Here is a 17,044-nt window from a genome sequence, read left to right on the forward strand (position 1 = left end):
TCAGTGAGTGGGTCACCTTCTCCATGGTCTATGTAATTTTTCTCCTGGTATTTTTGTGCTGGTTTCTGGGTGGAATCTGTGTATAACCCCTTTAAGAGCAAGTTTCTCTTTTCTTTTAGTTCTATTGTTTTCCTGGACATAATCCCCATTGGTTTTCAAAGCCAGGTGTTTTGAGGGCTCTTCTCTCCTTTGCAGTATTTAATGGTTGGGGCTCTTAATGGAAGCTGAAATCCCATGCTCCTCAGGAAAGATTTGGAAAGATTTTGTGCCATTGAGATCCCTCCCCTCTGTGCAACACCATGGTTGGGGTGTGACTGCTCTCCTGCAAGGGGGTGTATATCTGCCTCTCCTACTCTTTTCAGTGCACTTACTTGTTATGGAGGCTCTGTTCATACAGTTTCCAGGTCTCCTTCAGAGGAAATTTTTTATGTGTAGTATTACATTTTTTTTTGTATTTACAAGAGGACATGAGTTAAGACTCTTTCTAAGCTACCATCTTAAACTCTCTCTAAAAACTTACAATCTTTAGCTTGGGTTGTAGATTATTAAACCTATAGTATTTAAGTTTATGTCACCTGACAGTACAAAGCACTTTTCTTATAATGAGTTATCCTGATGATTTTGGCTTAAAATTGCATTGTTCCACCTGTTTTGTCAGACACTGATGTGTCACTTCTCAGAAAGGACATTGAACCCAGCGGCACACCGAGGCCATTTGCCTGAGGCCTGCTGTGGGCCTGCTGTGGGCTTTGCTCTAAAATGGTCGGGGGGTATCAGTCCCTGCTCTGGGTCTCAGTTGATTCATCTACACATGAAAGAGTTGGACTAAAACATCACTGAGCTTAGTTGCAGCCCTTTGATAATCTCAAATCCACGTTTACCCAGTAAAACAATGCAAAACTTAAATTCTTTATTATGATAAGCAATCAAACAAATAACTGGCCTAATAATTTGGATTGTCTTAAAATGTTTGAGAAAAATTGATTAGGCCTGAATACTCTTTGGGTTACCAGTCCCTCTGTGTTACCAGTCCCTCTGTGTTTTAAAACAGTTGTGTGTGTGTGTGTGTGTGTGTGTGTGTGTGTATAAGTTCTAAATACTTTGATCTATCTGTTGTATGTTTACAAGCTTCACTACAGTCTGAAAGTAGCTTGCCAAGAGTCATGAACAGGAAGAGGTGATTAGGATAGAATATATGCAAAATTAGAAAATAGAGTGTTATTAATATTATTATTCTGAGGAAAACATATCCAAATATATATTTTGAGAGACTGGGATACCCCTGTCCAGCAACAAAGCTTCAGTATATAGGCTGTGTTTATATAGGTTTGCTGCTAAGAGACTGCCTCTGCCTAGGTGATTAGTGTAGTATCAGAGTGGAATATCACCCATGTGTGCTTGTGACAGTAGTTTTATTGAAGACAGCACAAAACCCTTCTTTCCTCCCCTGCTTCCCTACTGTCCTGCTGCAACCGAATATGTGTTAAGAGCACCATAAAAGATATCTCTCTGGATTAACTTTACAAAGAAAATTAATAAAACATAAAAAATACCATTGAAAGAATTACAAACCAGTTATAAAACTAAAGAACTTAATTATTAACTATGGCTCAGTCTATCTGATTATGTATTTATATATAATGCACATATATAGTGAGTTTTTATATATATTATACATATATTATATGTACACAAAAATATTGAGTATTTTGGGAATCTTAATAACCACTGGATTAACCAATTTCTCTGATATTCTAAAGCACTTTTATTTGTTATTATATTTTTATATATGTTATTAAATGTATACACATGTATATATTCAAGGTCTGTCTGGAAAAAGTTCAGCCACTGTTAATATAAAAAGAATGGTTTGCACAACATTAATGTAACACGGCAGCCAAGAAGAGTGGACTGGAATGCACATGCAGGAACAATGATGACTTCACTGTACTAGTCAGTGGGGGCCATAGACACCATTTAGTGAGCATGTGCACTGTGTGGCCTTCACAGACTCATGGACATGGACAACAGTGTGGTGATTGATGGGGGAGGTGGGTATAAGGGGACTAAGAGGTAATGAAAAAATAAAATAAATTTTCAAAAAGTTAATAAATGACTGAGTGAGTAGAGCAATGAGTCTGCATCAAATTTTGCATTGAACTTGAACATTCTTGTACAGAAACTATTTGAATGATTCAGAAGGCCATAGTAATGGGCAGCTGGAGATTGGCAGTTTCATCGCAACAATGGACCCATTCATGCATCATCTCTCCTGCAGGGTTTTTTTTGGAAAACATCAAATCACCCAGGTGACTCAGCTCTCATACAGCCCAGATTTGGTGTCCTGTGACTTCTGGCTTTTCCCCAAAGTAAAATTATCTTTGAAAAGGAAGAGATTTCAGACCATTGATGAGATTCAGAAAAATATGCTAGGGCAGCTGATGACCATTAGGAGAACTGTGTGAGATCCCAAGGTGCCTACTTTGAAGGAGACTGAGGCGTCATTGTCTTATGTACAATATTTCTTTTATCTTTTTCAATAAATGTCTCTATTTTTCATATTACATGGCTGAATACTTTCTGGACAGATCTCATAAGCATTTAATAATATAGTGTTTCTCCACTATGATTCTATACTATTATAGTGTCATACACACACACACACACACACACACACATATGTACAATGTAAGAGTGGTTTAGAGGAATTGGTAACCCAGTGGTTTATAATTCTTAATATGTATATTATATGGAGTCTGGTTCCATTCATTTACAATGGAAGCATTATAATCAGGTGAGCCATTTTAATGGATTTATAAGGTGAAGAAATCCTTATATTCCAAAAGCCTAGGTACGCTTTCTATTTTCTTGGATGTGCTGCATTTTCAAATTCATAAGTTGTTGTGTATTGCAAGGATTGGTAAAATCAGATTTTGTTCATGAAGTTCAGTCCCATTGCCTGAAATTCTTGCTCTGCTATGTTATCTATTAAGCTTCCTATGTGGAACTAATGCTAAACAACAATGATATATACTGTGTGGTGCACAGTCTTTTAATAGGTCCTATAGGTCTTACTGAGACCTGTGATGAGGCTTAGAAACCAATCTTTTTCTTTCCTTTTTTTTAGCTGAAAGTCCTTTCTAAGGATATTGTACAATCTGTTTTTGGTAAAGGTTAGTGGTTAAAAAGAAATGGTTTTCATTAATAATAAAAAACATTCAGAAAATTATTACATTTAAAAATAGGTTTTTTGTTGCTTATTGTTTCTTTTTTCTCTATAAAGTTTTTGTAAAAGCCATTTGATTCTGTGGATCTTACATTTTCTCTATTTATGTCTACCAAAGTAAACTCTTGAAGTTGTTGAGCATTATATTAGCTTTTTGGTAGAGAAAAACATTTTTTAAAGAAATGTGTAATAATCAGTAAAAAGGCTTTTTGTAAATTTTAGCAAAGCTAATAATTGAATAATGTCACCTTATTTCACCCTAGTTTCCATATGTATAAACAAATGCAGCAATATTTTACAATTATTTAATTAATAATACTTTTTTATTTTACTAGTTTGTATATATTGCTACAACTTCAATCACACAATTTAAATACCTGACAAAGCAAGTTTAGTCTGTAAAGGTCATGTGTGTTCTGGAACAAAGTTCAAAGGACTGAGTCACTTTGTATTCCTACAGCGAGCAACTGATGGGGCATGTCCTTCTCTACAGATTTTAATAGGTACATTAGTCAGATCTCAAGATTGTAAGAAAAATTTGAAGAAATAGTACCCTGAAATAAATGTTAATTTATGTTGAAAAATTTTTAATGCATGCTACTTTGCTTCAAAGTACAAGTTTGAGTAAATTATGTATGGTGGCTTCTTCTTGCTTAACACCTCTTGTAAAAGAAGAATATTTTGTGGCCAACATTTGCTTAGTTACATTTATTCCTGTTTTCCAGTGGTAAACTGGATGGAACATCCACAGCTCATTGGAGAAACAAGTATGCTCCACCCCCAAAGCTGGGTGATGGAACTAGTCACGGTGCGCACTGCAGTTTTCGTGTGTCCACACGTCTTCAGGCCACTTGGGGTAAATGTTTCCTGAGCACTGACTGTATTGGGCCATCAGATGCTTCATGGGTGGTAATTAAATAAAGGCAGTTCTATGGTTTTGTGGAGTTAAGCCAATATCTGATGCATTCTAGAAGTCTCTTCTAGAAAGCTTTTACTCTGAACCTTACCTTTTGGAAGAAGTACATTTTCTACATATTGACTGACCTTTCCTTAAAAGAACACTTTCTAGGGTGATCCTTGAAAATACACACTTCTGTTTTCTTGTGATAAGTCAATGTCCAGTTCACTTAGCAGAGAAACAGTGCTACCCTTTGAAATGTTAGGTTTCCCTTTCTCAAGTTGTATGGTCATTATTTTTAAAACACAACAAAAGGCTTTAAATAGTAGATAAAAAGGACCCAAAACAGAAGTGTATTTAATTTGTGTCATTTTTAACTTTTCCTCTGGAACTCAATGCCCTAGTTTAAGAGTGATTGCACATATACTGCAGTAGAGAATGGATAGTTTTTTTCTTTATACTTATTTACATGTGCTCATTTTAATAGTTACAAGCTGTGTCATTGGTAAAAAACATGTTATAGACCAATATTGAGGCTAAAACCTATAGTCCAAAGGCCAGGTACCACACCCTGCCTGCACCTATTTTCATAATTAAAGTTTTAATGGAATTGAGAAAATTTCTTTATATATTGTCTATAGCTGCTTTCTTGCTACTGTGGCTGAGGGTAATGGTTATGACAGAGACTATAAAGGCTCACAAAGTATAAATTAGTTACAATCTCATCCTTTACAGAAAAAAGTTTATTGACCCATGGACTAGCAAATGAAAGAAATATACGTTTTTTATTTGTTTGTTTTTGTAGTACATATAAATGAAAAAGACTAAAAAGCTGTACTACCTGAAATTATTTTTATTTTGTTTCACAGTGAAGAATATTTGCATTATTGCTTTAATATTTTTATGTGCCCCAGGCATGAAACAGCTCTAGCCATCAACACAGGCACCAAGCCAGGCTGAACTAAGGGCTGTGCGTTGGCTTTGCCCCTGACTGATGTAAGAGCAACACCACCAACGAGGTATCTCCTTGCCCATTGCCAGGGGCTTTGCTTTAAATTTTTAAAAGTCTTAATTTCCTATAGAAGGAGCTTTTTGCTTGGATGCAAATCTATATTTACTGTCAGGGAGTTAGTTAACAAGTTAGTGCCTCTTCAAAGACAAAATATTTTCCAAACCATGCTGTGAAGTTCACATAGAAGGGAAAATGGGAATATATAGGGTTCAGCTGAGTCAGTGAAGTGGCTTCTAACCATGCAGCTATTATGCCTGAAAACTGCATAACCTGAGCTTAGTCTGCAGGCCCCTACCAGCTTGTTCTTGGGGAGGTTTCTAAACCTCTGACTACATCATGGCTGTGGCTTCATTCTCTCTATCAGACTTGTTTCCTGTGGCTGTCTCAAAGATAGACCTGGGCCATCTTTTTTTTTTAACTCTGTCACATTTGCTTTCCTAAAAAAAAAGGTTAAAAAAGGAGTATATGTGTTAAATTATTTTTAATGTTTTAGTTTTTATAGTGGTGTGTGTGTGCCCATGCTCATGTATACACATGTATGACTAAGGAAAGCTATTAGGATTGTGAGGTAATGTACTTTCCAAAATTTAGCTTTTCTATGAAACATACAGCACAAGGATAATAGATAACAATGCAATGGTTAACATTACTATTTTCAAAAATTGAAAAGGAATCATCACTCAAAGCCAGTTTGGCATTTTCCTATATGACATCCTATTAAGGGCTCTGAATTGCAGTTATGCAGTTCTATGAATTTAAATCCAACAGAGATGATGTAGCTTTCACATGATTTTCTTCAGCTATAAGAACCATAATCATTGCAATGGGATGCCTTAAGCCTGGGTCACTTAAATCATTTCTGAATACCGCAGGTGCTCTTCAGGGACATGCAAGACGGGGAAGGCACCTGTTGCTCATTGAATCTAACTGTCACTCATAGACTTAGTGCAGGTCAGTGTGTTCAGGATCAGTTATGGAGAAGAATACGAAAATATGCCTGGCAAATACACCTTTGCCAGGACTCTAAAATATAAGCATATAGAAAAATATTTTTAGAGGCTAAGTGGTATAGATTCACAAAATATTTAGATATTCTCTCAATGTTAGTTTTGAGAACGTAAGTGAATGGGATATAAAAATGAAGATGCAACTATTTACATTGACATGCAATTGTCTAAGAAAAGTATTCCCTTTATTTTGAGTTAAATAAAACAAGGATATTTTCAGTTTGAGTGCATTCTAATGTTAACTTACATCAAATCTTGGAAGGAAGTAACCTATTTTATTCTAATTGTTTTCTGTCTCAAGGTATAGGATTCCTACATTTCCTTTTTTTTAAATTTTTTTATTGTTGTTCAGTTACAGTTGTTCCCCAATAGAATTTTGAGAATATAGTAGACACAGGTGAAAATTTGTGACATTGGGAAAAAGATAGTCTGTTGAATTACATTAGACATAAATAGATTTTTTTAAAGTGAAAATTTTATTAAAAACCCAAGTTAAAAATTCCCTGGGAGATTTAAAGAGAAATCTGGGAGACTTTGATAATTATTTTGTCTTTATATGTTTTTTAACATAAGTTTGTACATTCATTTGTGGTATAGAGGATCATGGGAAATTTCTTGATCCCTGTCCTATATTTACATTTTCTTAAGTATTCTTCCATAAATGTTCATGCTCATATAAACATAAGAGTGAAATACACAATGATATCATGATAAACATATTTTCTATGCATAAGTACTTTCAATTCCTAATCTTTACAATGAATAACTTATTTTATTAATTTGTATTACCTTATTGCTTTGTGCTTCTTTTATTCTACTTTTATTGCCATTGCTTTAGTATTACTTCCTTTTCTTGTCTCTTGCTTAAATTTTTTATTTACTAAGTTTTAAATGCTTTCCCTTTGACATTAGACAGGAGTGGTGGCCCTTTCGGTGGTATAGCGAGGAGACCTCACAGGGCAAGCAGGTGGGTGGGCAGGGCCCAGGCACCTCTGTGGACACCGTGCTACATTCTTCTCGGATGATCTATCAGTCTTTTAAATGGCCATCCAAATGTTTCTGGTATTTTTCTGAAAATTCACAGCTAACAACCATTCCTGAAAAAATAATGATCCTCTTCTTGACAGAAGACTGGAGGGGTTTAGCTAGATTAACATCATTTGAACCCTTCTGATCACTGAAAGAGCTAGAGTGGAGAAGAGAATCTATAATTCAGTTCTCCAGGCCTCTGCTTTGATGTCTTTTGCAATTCTTTTCACTGGTGTATTGAATTGGAGGGATTTGGGGGCTAATCAAGGAAGCAGACATGACCATGTGGTGGTAGTAGCACACAATGAATTTTATTTGGTGAGTGCTCTGGGTGGTTGCATGAGGGGAAAGTCCCTCACAGCAGGAAACCTTCCAGAGGCAATGGGTGGGGGGCTCCTACTCAGAGGGTAGGAGAACAAGCGGGGAGTCATGGGAAAGAGGAGGATTGGAGAGAGTGTTTTGAAGCCATATGATGTTGCTCAGCAGTACAATAGAGTCTCTAGGTCAGAGAGCTCTGAAGGGCAGAAGCAGCATGGGGTCTTTTATAACCACAGAGCTTATTTTACCTATGACTAGCAGGTGTGGGGTGCTGTTTTTAAGGGGTATGTAAAGCAAGAGTGCTCTAAGTGGCTAAAATTCTGCTTAATTTGGCTACATTTAAAACAACTGGATGTGTAAAAATTCAGGAATTTTTGGTGTCAGTGGGGTTTGGAGCGAATGGGGCTCAGCCTGCTGTGGAGAAGTCAGCAGCGCTGGGCCAAGGGACTGAGCTGCCTTTGCTTTGTTGTGATAACTAAGCCACACTAGTTTGTGTGTGTGTATGTTTTATCACTATAACATGGCCCAAATGTATATAAACCAATATAATGTATAACACATGCATACCATCTATATCTGTTAACCATATTATTGGCTAAACCTAAAGAATTTTGTCTTAATTGCTCCAGGTTTTGTAAAAGAATAAATTACTAAAATTGAATTTCTCTGCATACCACTTTGTAAAACTATTCCCCTTCTTGCTTTCTTCAGAGGAGTTTTCTATATATGTTTAGATTCATATGCTAGATATATATATATGATTTTAAAATGGCTTATAAATTTGTTTTGGGATGATTTGAAATGTCATATAAATGATAATATAATGCACATAATCTTCTATCCTCTTCTTACAATTTATAAAATTGATCCGAATATCTGATTGATACTTTAGATCGAGTTTTTTTTACTACTAAATAGTATTTTATTCTTTTTTTATACTATACTATCTAGAGCAGCCACTTTATTTATTATTATTATTTTTTTAGATTTAATTAATTTATTTTTAAAGAGGGAAGGGAGGGAGAAAGAGAGAGAGAAAGAAACATCAATGTGTGGTTGCTGGGGGCCGTGGCCTGCAACCCAGGCACGTGCCCTGACTGGGAATCGAACCTGCGATGCTTTGGTTCACAGCCTGCGCTCAAGCCTCTGAGCTGCGCCAGCCAGAGCTAAATAGTATTTTATTCTATAAGTGGAATCTAATCAACAGAACAAACAAGCAAGCAAAATGCGACCAGAGACATTGAAATAAAGAACAAACACAGTAACCAGAGGGGAGCAGGAAGAGGGATAATGGGGGATAATACAGGAAGGGCCATCAAGGAACATGTATAAAAGACACATGGACAAAGCCAAAAGGGGTAGGTTCGAAGGTGGAAGGTGGGGCTGGGTGGGGTTGGGGATGTGGTGGGGTGAAAATGGAGACAACTGTACTTGAACAACAATGAAAAAATTAAAAACAATTTATATTGATGGATTTTAGGTTGTTTCCAAATTTTCATATTTGCAAATGACACTTGAGAAAATGTTTCTGGATATATCATCATATGTAAATGTTGCCTACAAAGGCTATTCCATTGACAAATAATTCCCAAACACCCTGTGTGCACAGATTTGGGACTATATTGAAATTAGATATTATTCCTATTCTTAATACATTTGTAATCTTAGTTTAATCATATACACATATATATGTGTATGTGCATACATGCATGTGCATATATACATATATAGTACACACATATGCACATACAGTTATATATATACACACACGTATACACATGTGTGTGTGTGTGTATGTATCTGCCCAGAAGGTATCCAACCATGTAGTATGAAAAATAGAGACATTTATTGATGAAGATACAGGATACAAGAAACATTGTACACAGGACAATGACGCCTCAGTCTCCTTCAATGTAAGCATCTTGGGACCTCACACAATTCTCCTAATCACCATCAGCTGCTCCACTGTATTTTTCTAAATCTCATCAATGGTCTGATATCTGTTCCCTTTCAAAGCTGATTTTAGTTTTGGGAAAAGCTAGAAGTTACAGGGCACCATATCTGGGCTGTAGTGGAGTTGAGTCTCCTAAATTATTTGATGTTTCACCAAAACACTCTGCATGAGATGTGATGCATGAATGGGCACATTTTTGTGATGAAGCTGCCAATCACAAGTTGCCCATAGCTGCAGTCTTCTGGATCATCTGAATAGTTTCCATGTAGGAATGTTCAAGCTTAATGCAAAATCTGATGCAGATTTGTCACTCTACTTAGTCATTTTGAATGTGATGGTCATGTATTACACGTGATCACTCAACAGCATCTACCACCTCCACTGACTAGTACAGTGAAGTCATCATTGCTCAGTCATGCACATTCCAGGCCACTCTCCTTGGCTTCCAGGTTATATCAATGTTGTGCAAACATTCTTGTTATATTAACAATGGCTGGACTTTTTCTGGGTAGTCTATATATGACTCTAATATTTTATAGTTTAATTTCATATGTCATTTTACTAAATTTAAATTTATGTCTAAGCCAGAGATATTATAAATGACATTGCTGGATTATGTTTCTCAGTATTTGGTTTTGGTACTCCTCCAAGGTAGACAGGTAGATGTGAGTGACTGAGTTACAGTTTGTCTTTAGGAGAAAATGTTAAAGAGCCTTTCTGAATTTTTAGCAGTCACTTGCTTGGTTAATGATTTATTAAGTACATCAGGGCAATTAGAAAAATAAGATTAAAAAAATGACCCAGTACAGCTCAAGTAACTCAAATTACTTTTCTAAGAGATATATTTTGGGAACAGTCAGAGCAGCCAGCACATGGCATAGTAAGGATAATGATCGATGTAAGCTGGTAACTTCTGAAAGGAAATACACTCAGGGCTTTGGAACTGCATTCCAAATCACTTCTTTTTTCGGCATTTATTATATGCAACAAACACATAGAAAGTGGTTAGCTAAAACAGGTAGTTTGAAAATATTTTAACATTTTTATCTAAACAAATGTCAGAATTTTTTTTGAAAATGAAAAATGCTAAGTATAATAAAAGTATATATTTATGCTCTTGGCAGCCAAATGTGCTTTTTAATGGAATTTAAATAAATGGAATTTTTATGACAAAAAAAGCAACAGTAAAAGCAGTGATTATGTTTTTCATAGTTCATTTGCCTTCTTTGCCCTGCAGACCTTGTGTGTAGGGAAATGAGATCCTGAGTGAAGTCTACAATGTCATTGACTCTGAAGAAGGACTCAGAAGCCCATTGGTGTTTAATGACCCTTGCTGGCCTATGCAATGGAAACTGGTATGATCTTCAGAAATAGATGGTTTTTTGGCAATGTTAAGAAATATTATTTTCATTATATTTTAGTGCAATAGACAGACGCTTTAATGCACTGCCTGCTTTTATCTATTGGGTTTGCAGAGGACTTAGTAAACTTTTGAAGAATTATTACTGCCTCCTTATTAATGAGTGCTAATCCTTTTTATTGGATGACATCCTTAAGGCTTCATTTAGTCTATAAAAGATACCAGTGAAAAACTTCAGACATTTAAATTTGGTGTCTGTACACAGACTCATTACATAGGAATGTTGTTGGCACTCAGGCTTGAAGTTCTTGTTCTTGCATAACCAGAATGTATTCTGAATTCATCAATAACAAAAGCATACCTCTTTGTCTTTACATATTAAGTCGGTGTTAGAACATTGTACAACAAACTTTTTTTCATAATGCTTATAGTGTTCTGTAGACTTTTAAGGACTACATTGCCCTGTCATTTATATATACCTGCTGTGATGATGAAAAGGTCTAAGAAAAGCACACATATTTTTTAGTATAAAAATGTTGAAGTAGATACCACTGAAGATTTTAAAAGGAATTGTTTGTGAGGATGATTTGTTGATACATCAGAGAGAAGTTAAAGACCTTGTTATATTCATTCTTAGCTCCTCATAGGTCTGTAAATCATTTTATGTTACCGAGGGTCTAGTGTCATAAAATGGGAAAAAGGTTTAGAGCATTTCATCATTTTCATTGAGATACTGATATGAAAATTAGGAAACTGTTGTGGTAGCTCTTTTTTATGTTGATCATTGGCAGTTACCAAGCCTACTAAATAAAGAACAGATAATCCATGTTGGAAAATGTCCAGTTCACTTTCTGAGCTTCAGTTCATCTGTAAAAAGTGAAACAGTTTAGAAAACTCTAAGACATGTATAAAAGTACATTTGACATTTCAGACAAGCAAAAAACCCGAGCAGAAAAAAATTGTGGATTGCTTCAATTACCTGGACATGAGATAATCAGCAGTAAGTGAGTGGACTAGAGCTGATTAGAATCATGAGAGTCAAAGAGAGAAACAGTGAAATTAAGATGAAGGAGTGAAGGAAGGTGGTTAGATAGAGAAGGAGGACATAAAAGTAATTTTTTTTACTTTCCTTTTTTTTGACCTGAAGAAGCAGAAATTATGGTGAATACATGATGCTTACATACATGACATTTTGTAATTAGTCACCTAGCATAAAACACTTTTTTGTATGGTTATCAAATGCCAAGTTCCTCTATATGGAGTTCAGGAACTTCAGAAGACACATATGGAAAGGAGATAGAAAGCAAATGATACAGGAATGATGGCAAGAAATGAGTAGCAGTCGATAAAGTAGCAAGGAGTAGATACAAAGAGAAATCATAGATACTGTTAATCAATAAGTCCTCTTAAAACTAGAGAACAGAAATCATGAAAGGAAAAAGCAGGAGGCAGAAATAGTAGAATAATTCTATTCCATTTTCTAGAAGCATGAGTTGATAAACTTTTTCTGCATATGATCAGCTTGTAAACATTTAAGGTTTTGTGGGCCATATAAATTTCTGTGGCATTTTTGTTGTTGTTGTTGTCCCAGTCCTTTAAAAATGTAAAAACTCTTCTTAGGTTAGAGCCATATAAAACACAACCGTAGGCTAGATTTCATTTATAGAGAAGAGAGGAGTCAAAAATGCAGCAGCCATTCAGATTTAGCTCACTCTTAAGCATCCAACTGCTGTGCTGTGCTATACAGTAGTACAAATCAGCAGTGAGAGGTGAAGCCAGGTCATGTTCATGTCAGCAGCCTTCTGGATTATTACTATATTTCAGTAGCACCTTCTAGAGGCCTGTCTGATGAAAGATTCCTTGTAGTGCCAAGGCAAGTCTTAATACAAAATTGCAAAGAAAGATTTGCAGTTTCTTTTTGGATGCCCTGTCTAAAACATACCCATAACAGCAGGCTAAACTGTGTAACAGAGCCCATGCTATGGTGAGAATACCACATTTATGCTAATGAAGAATTGAGTGGCCCCAGTGGGTTGTTCTGCTTACCAGAGAAATTAGAGACCTTATGCTGATGCCCACCCTTTAAGTGGCCTTCCTCAATTACCAGTTTTTTCCCTCCTTTCTCCACAACTAAGTGTTCCAAATGAGAATCTGTTTTTATTTTCAATTTTGTGCTCATCCATTCCTCAATCAACAGCTTGTGGCATCCTGGTTTTGTGATGTCCTCACACTTACTCCTGCTATTCTCCCTCACCCCAACATGCTTTACTTAATTTCTCGATGTAATAGGCACTTTTCAGTTCTTATCTTACTTGAATTATCAATTATGAAATTGTAAATATCCAGATAAAAATTTTCAATGGTTAAATATCAGATTCTCTAACATGATATAGAAAGTCATTCATAATTTTTATTATTTACCAGCTTTATTTCTGATTTCTGGCTGTTCTGCTTCTAGACATAATCTATGTAGACCAACTAGACCAAACACTATTGGGATGCAAGTGGCCATTATTCCTCTTTCAAGTACTCTTTGCCTGTACCTCTCCCACATTCACTTCTGATTCTTTATAATATTTCAGAATTCATTCCTGGCACTATATCTTAAGAAAATATGCTTTTCACCTACTAGAGTAAGTTATGCCACTTTTACTCTGTGCTCCCATAGCACAGTGTACCCACGCTGCTATGTGAATGAATGAATGAATGAATGATTTAATGCTTTATAATTTGTGTGTCCTCTCAGCAAGAAAATAACATGCTTGAGGACAGGTACTATGTCCCTTTCATCTTACATTGCAACTTGTGACAATATACCTGGCGTTCCTTATACCAAAGAAGTATTTGTTTAATGGTCAAAGTTTGAAATGCATGTATGAATGTAACTGCTCTTTTTCTGTCTTTTCCTTTCTATTATAAAATTAAAGAAAAACCTATTTAGCCCCTCAGCCTGTATTCTCAGCCTGTATTCTAATGGAACTGGTTCTCAGTTGAAAAAAATCAGCTTCTTTCTCCACCAGTACTTGTAAAGACACAAAAATTTCTATAGTAAGAAACCCCCAATAGACTGACTAGAGCATAAGTGCAGGAGTTGGTCCAAGGTCAGTATGAAGTTTGACAGTGTCAGAAACAAGGGTCCTTCCATCTGGCATCACACTGTGTCCCTTTTCCACATGGCTCTCCCACATTGTGGGAGGGACACCGGAGAAAGGAAGTGTGTGGCAAACCCATCCCTTTGTAGATAGAGCCAGGAAGTTGTACAAGTATGCCTGGATCCATCTTGGGCTTTCTTTTCATCCAAGAGGGAAGAATAGGCATGATGAGACAATATACAATCTCATCCAAGAACTCATTAAAAAACAAAATGTTTTAAACAAATATATAAATTCTCTGAAATTTCTAGTTAGCATTTGAGAAATAGTATCAATAAAAGAGAAAAATAATATAAAAGATGGGGAACTATAAAGCTATAGAATAATTTTTGAGATTTTAGACAATTTTTTTGAAACATAAAGACTTGTTTGATAGTATTGAGACTCACCTGATTTGCTGTTGTTCACCAAAATTTACCACAGTAAGTTCCAGAGTGTTTAATGTTCATAAATTTTTAACATTGTATTTTTTGTATGGTCTATTCACTTTTTCAGTAAAATATCAGAAGAAAACACATCTGTAATATAAATTAACTTGTTCATTTTACCTGATTCTACCACCATTGTGATGCTTGCTCACTGAAAAAGTGTTGTATTTTCAGAAGTCTATCTGAGGTCATCCATGTAATATTTTTGCTAGGCACTTGCAGAATTCTGCCAAAATGAGTTAATATGTATTGCTTTTTTTATCATAGATATTTTTAAGAACATTTTTTGAGAAATTCTTGTCAGATTTTAAATATCATTCTGGATCTAAAGATTGGCATAATTTAATACTGTTTCTGCCTAAAATTGTGCTAAAAGTAGGTGTTTAAGAATACTTGAAAGAAAATTTTGACTTAACATTATGTTTTCTGAAGTACTGTGCTCTAATAATGAACTTTCCTAAGATCTTGCATGAGATTTCTGTGAACATGGTGAAGTGTTCCAACATGATATCTGGAATAAGTGGCCTAGAGGAGCAAAGCTGAAAAAAGACTATTTTTTATTAGATTAAGTAGGCAAAAATAATGAAGCCCATTTTAACTAGTGCTCAAAGCTCAATACACATTGATAAGAAAAGTTACAGCAATATAATTTTCAAGAAAGTAAGGCTGTCTGCTTCATTTTTTTCTGCTTTCAGTTTTGATTCAGAAAATAATTTTTCAGATAAAAGTGTGCATCGGTACATGCTTTGTTTTACCTCTAAGACAATAAGCCAGATGATGTGAAAATGCATTGACAACATAAGCTTTCATCAGCACAAAAACCATCAGGTTTCTCCTACACTCAGGGTGGACCGTGTCATTGGGCCAGGGCTCCTTTCCCTCCTCCGTCTGATCTCCAAGCTGCGTGGACTGCTATAGCACAGGCCAGAGGGTCAAGGTGAGGATGGTGCTGACAGAGGTTCATTCCACAAGTTTAGAAAGAAAAGGGAGAGTTTTATCATTTTAACATGGGTTTTTAAATTAAAAAAATAAAATTTAACAAATATTGCTATGACTGGGTATATTAGGAGGAATATAGGCTTTAGGGTAAGACAAATGTGGATTCAAAGGCTGGACCTAGACTGTTTTCTAGACAGTGACTATCATGAACAATTTAATCTGAAAAGTCTGTTTTCTTATTTATTAAGATGAACATAATAATAACATATTCACAGGGCTATTCTGAAAATTAAATGAGATTATGAACACAAAGTATGTCACAATTTTTTTGGCATGTGGTGGGCATTCAATAACAACTGAACAGCTAATCAGAATTTTTTCCTACTTACAATGGGTTAAACCCCTGTTACATAGGAACAAACTCTGCTAAATGCTCATTTATCAATAACACCAGATGACTGAAGTGGTACTAGTACAGGTTATTAATAATTCTCTTGTGATAGCACTTGGAATAGTGTCTATCTATGGTAGTGGTCTCCAAAAAATGTGCTTACTCCACAAGCAGTGCGTGGGAATATCATGATGGGATTCAGGAAAAAAAAATACGAGGACTTTCATTTACATATTTTAATACTTTATAATTTTAAGTTTCTTCAAATGTATTACAATCTATATAATACATTAATATAATAGTACATATTTTTGTTTCTAAATAATTAAATATACATATAGTGCAAGTATATGTACAAAACTTTTCAAATGAGAAGACTCATGAACAAAATATTTGAAATCAACTGAAATACTCAACAAATACTCATGAAGTAGATGTCATGATATTTTTACTGAGTGTGCTATATGAACAGAAATAGGCATTAATATTTGAAGATGAATTAGATATGGATGTTTTACTTTAAAAATAATTTTTTTGCTAGTGCCTAGTAGTACTTTTTATTTTTACTTTTTCTGTTGAATTTATTGGGATGATATTGTTTAGTAGAACTATATAGGCTTCAGTATATAATTCTACAATACATTATCTGTACATTGTATTGTGTGTTCACCACACCAGGTCAAGTCTCCTCCCCTCACCACTTATCCTCCCTTTACTCTTTTCTACCTCCTCCCACCCTCTCCCCCTTTTCCCTCTGGCAATCACCCTACTGTGAGAAAATCTTGAAGATATGATACAAAAAAGATATAATAGTATACACTAATAAATAACTATATTACTATATTAATGGAAAACCATTCTCTTAAGAAGGCAAAATTTAAAGAAGTTATTTCTGGCTTGTGGGAAATAATAATGAATCTGTGAATGCTGTAAACATAGGCATAAAGACAGAAAAATATTGTTTTTGTCAAGGGAAAAGTATATTGAATACTTGAATACAAAGTTAAAACTTCATTGTGTATAAGTAGAAATTTATAAAAGACTTTTGAGCTGAAAATTGAGTTAATCTTGGAAACCATTAATTTATTACTTTATCATTCATTTATGAAACATTCATTTGTCAAATACTATGGTCAGGCCCGATGCTCAGTATATAAATACAAACATGAATTACATGCTGTTGTTGTTCTCAAAAGATTCATAGTCCAGTGGATTAGTCATGTAAACGGACTCCCCACATTTTATTAATGTATAGCCACGTCTAGTGTTGTCACAGTGATTGAACACAGAGAAGGAAACAGCTTATTCTGTCCGGGTATGTTGGAAAGGC

General features: G+C 35.1%; 1 pseudogene; it reads right to left on the reverse strand.

The window, feature by feature from the left end:
- Positions 1–5,025: 5,025 nt before the first annotated feature.
- On the reverse strand, positions 5,026–5,170 carry LOC123822327 (annotated as a pseudogene).
- Positions 5,171–17,044: the final 11,874 nt, after the last annotated feature.

This window comes from Phyllostomus hastatus, unplaced genomic scaffold (assembly GCF_019186645.2).
Source record: "Phyllostomus hastatus isolate PE091 unplaced genomic scaffold, TTU_PhHast_1.1 phas_contig_40, whole genome shotgun sequence".
Classification (NCBI taxonomy): domain Eukaryota; kingdom Metazoa; phylum Chordata; class Mammalia; order Chiroptera; family Phyllostomidae; genus Phyllostomus; species Phyllostomus hastatus.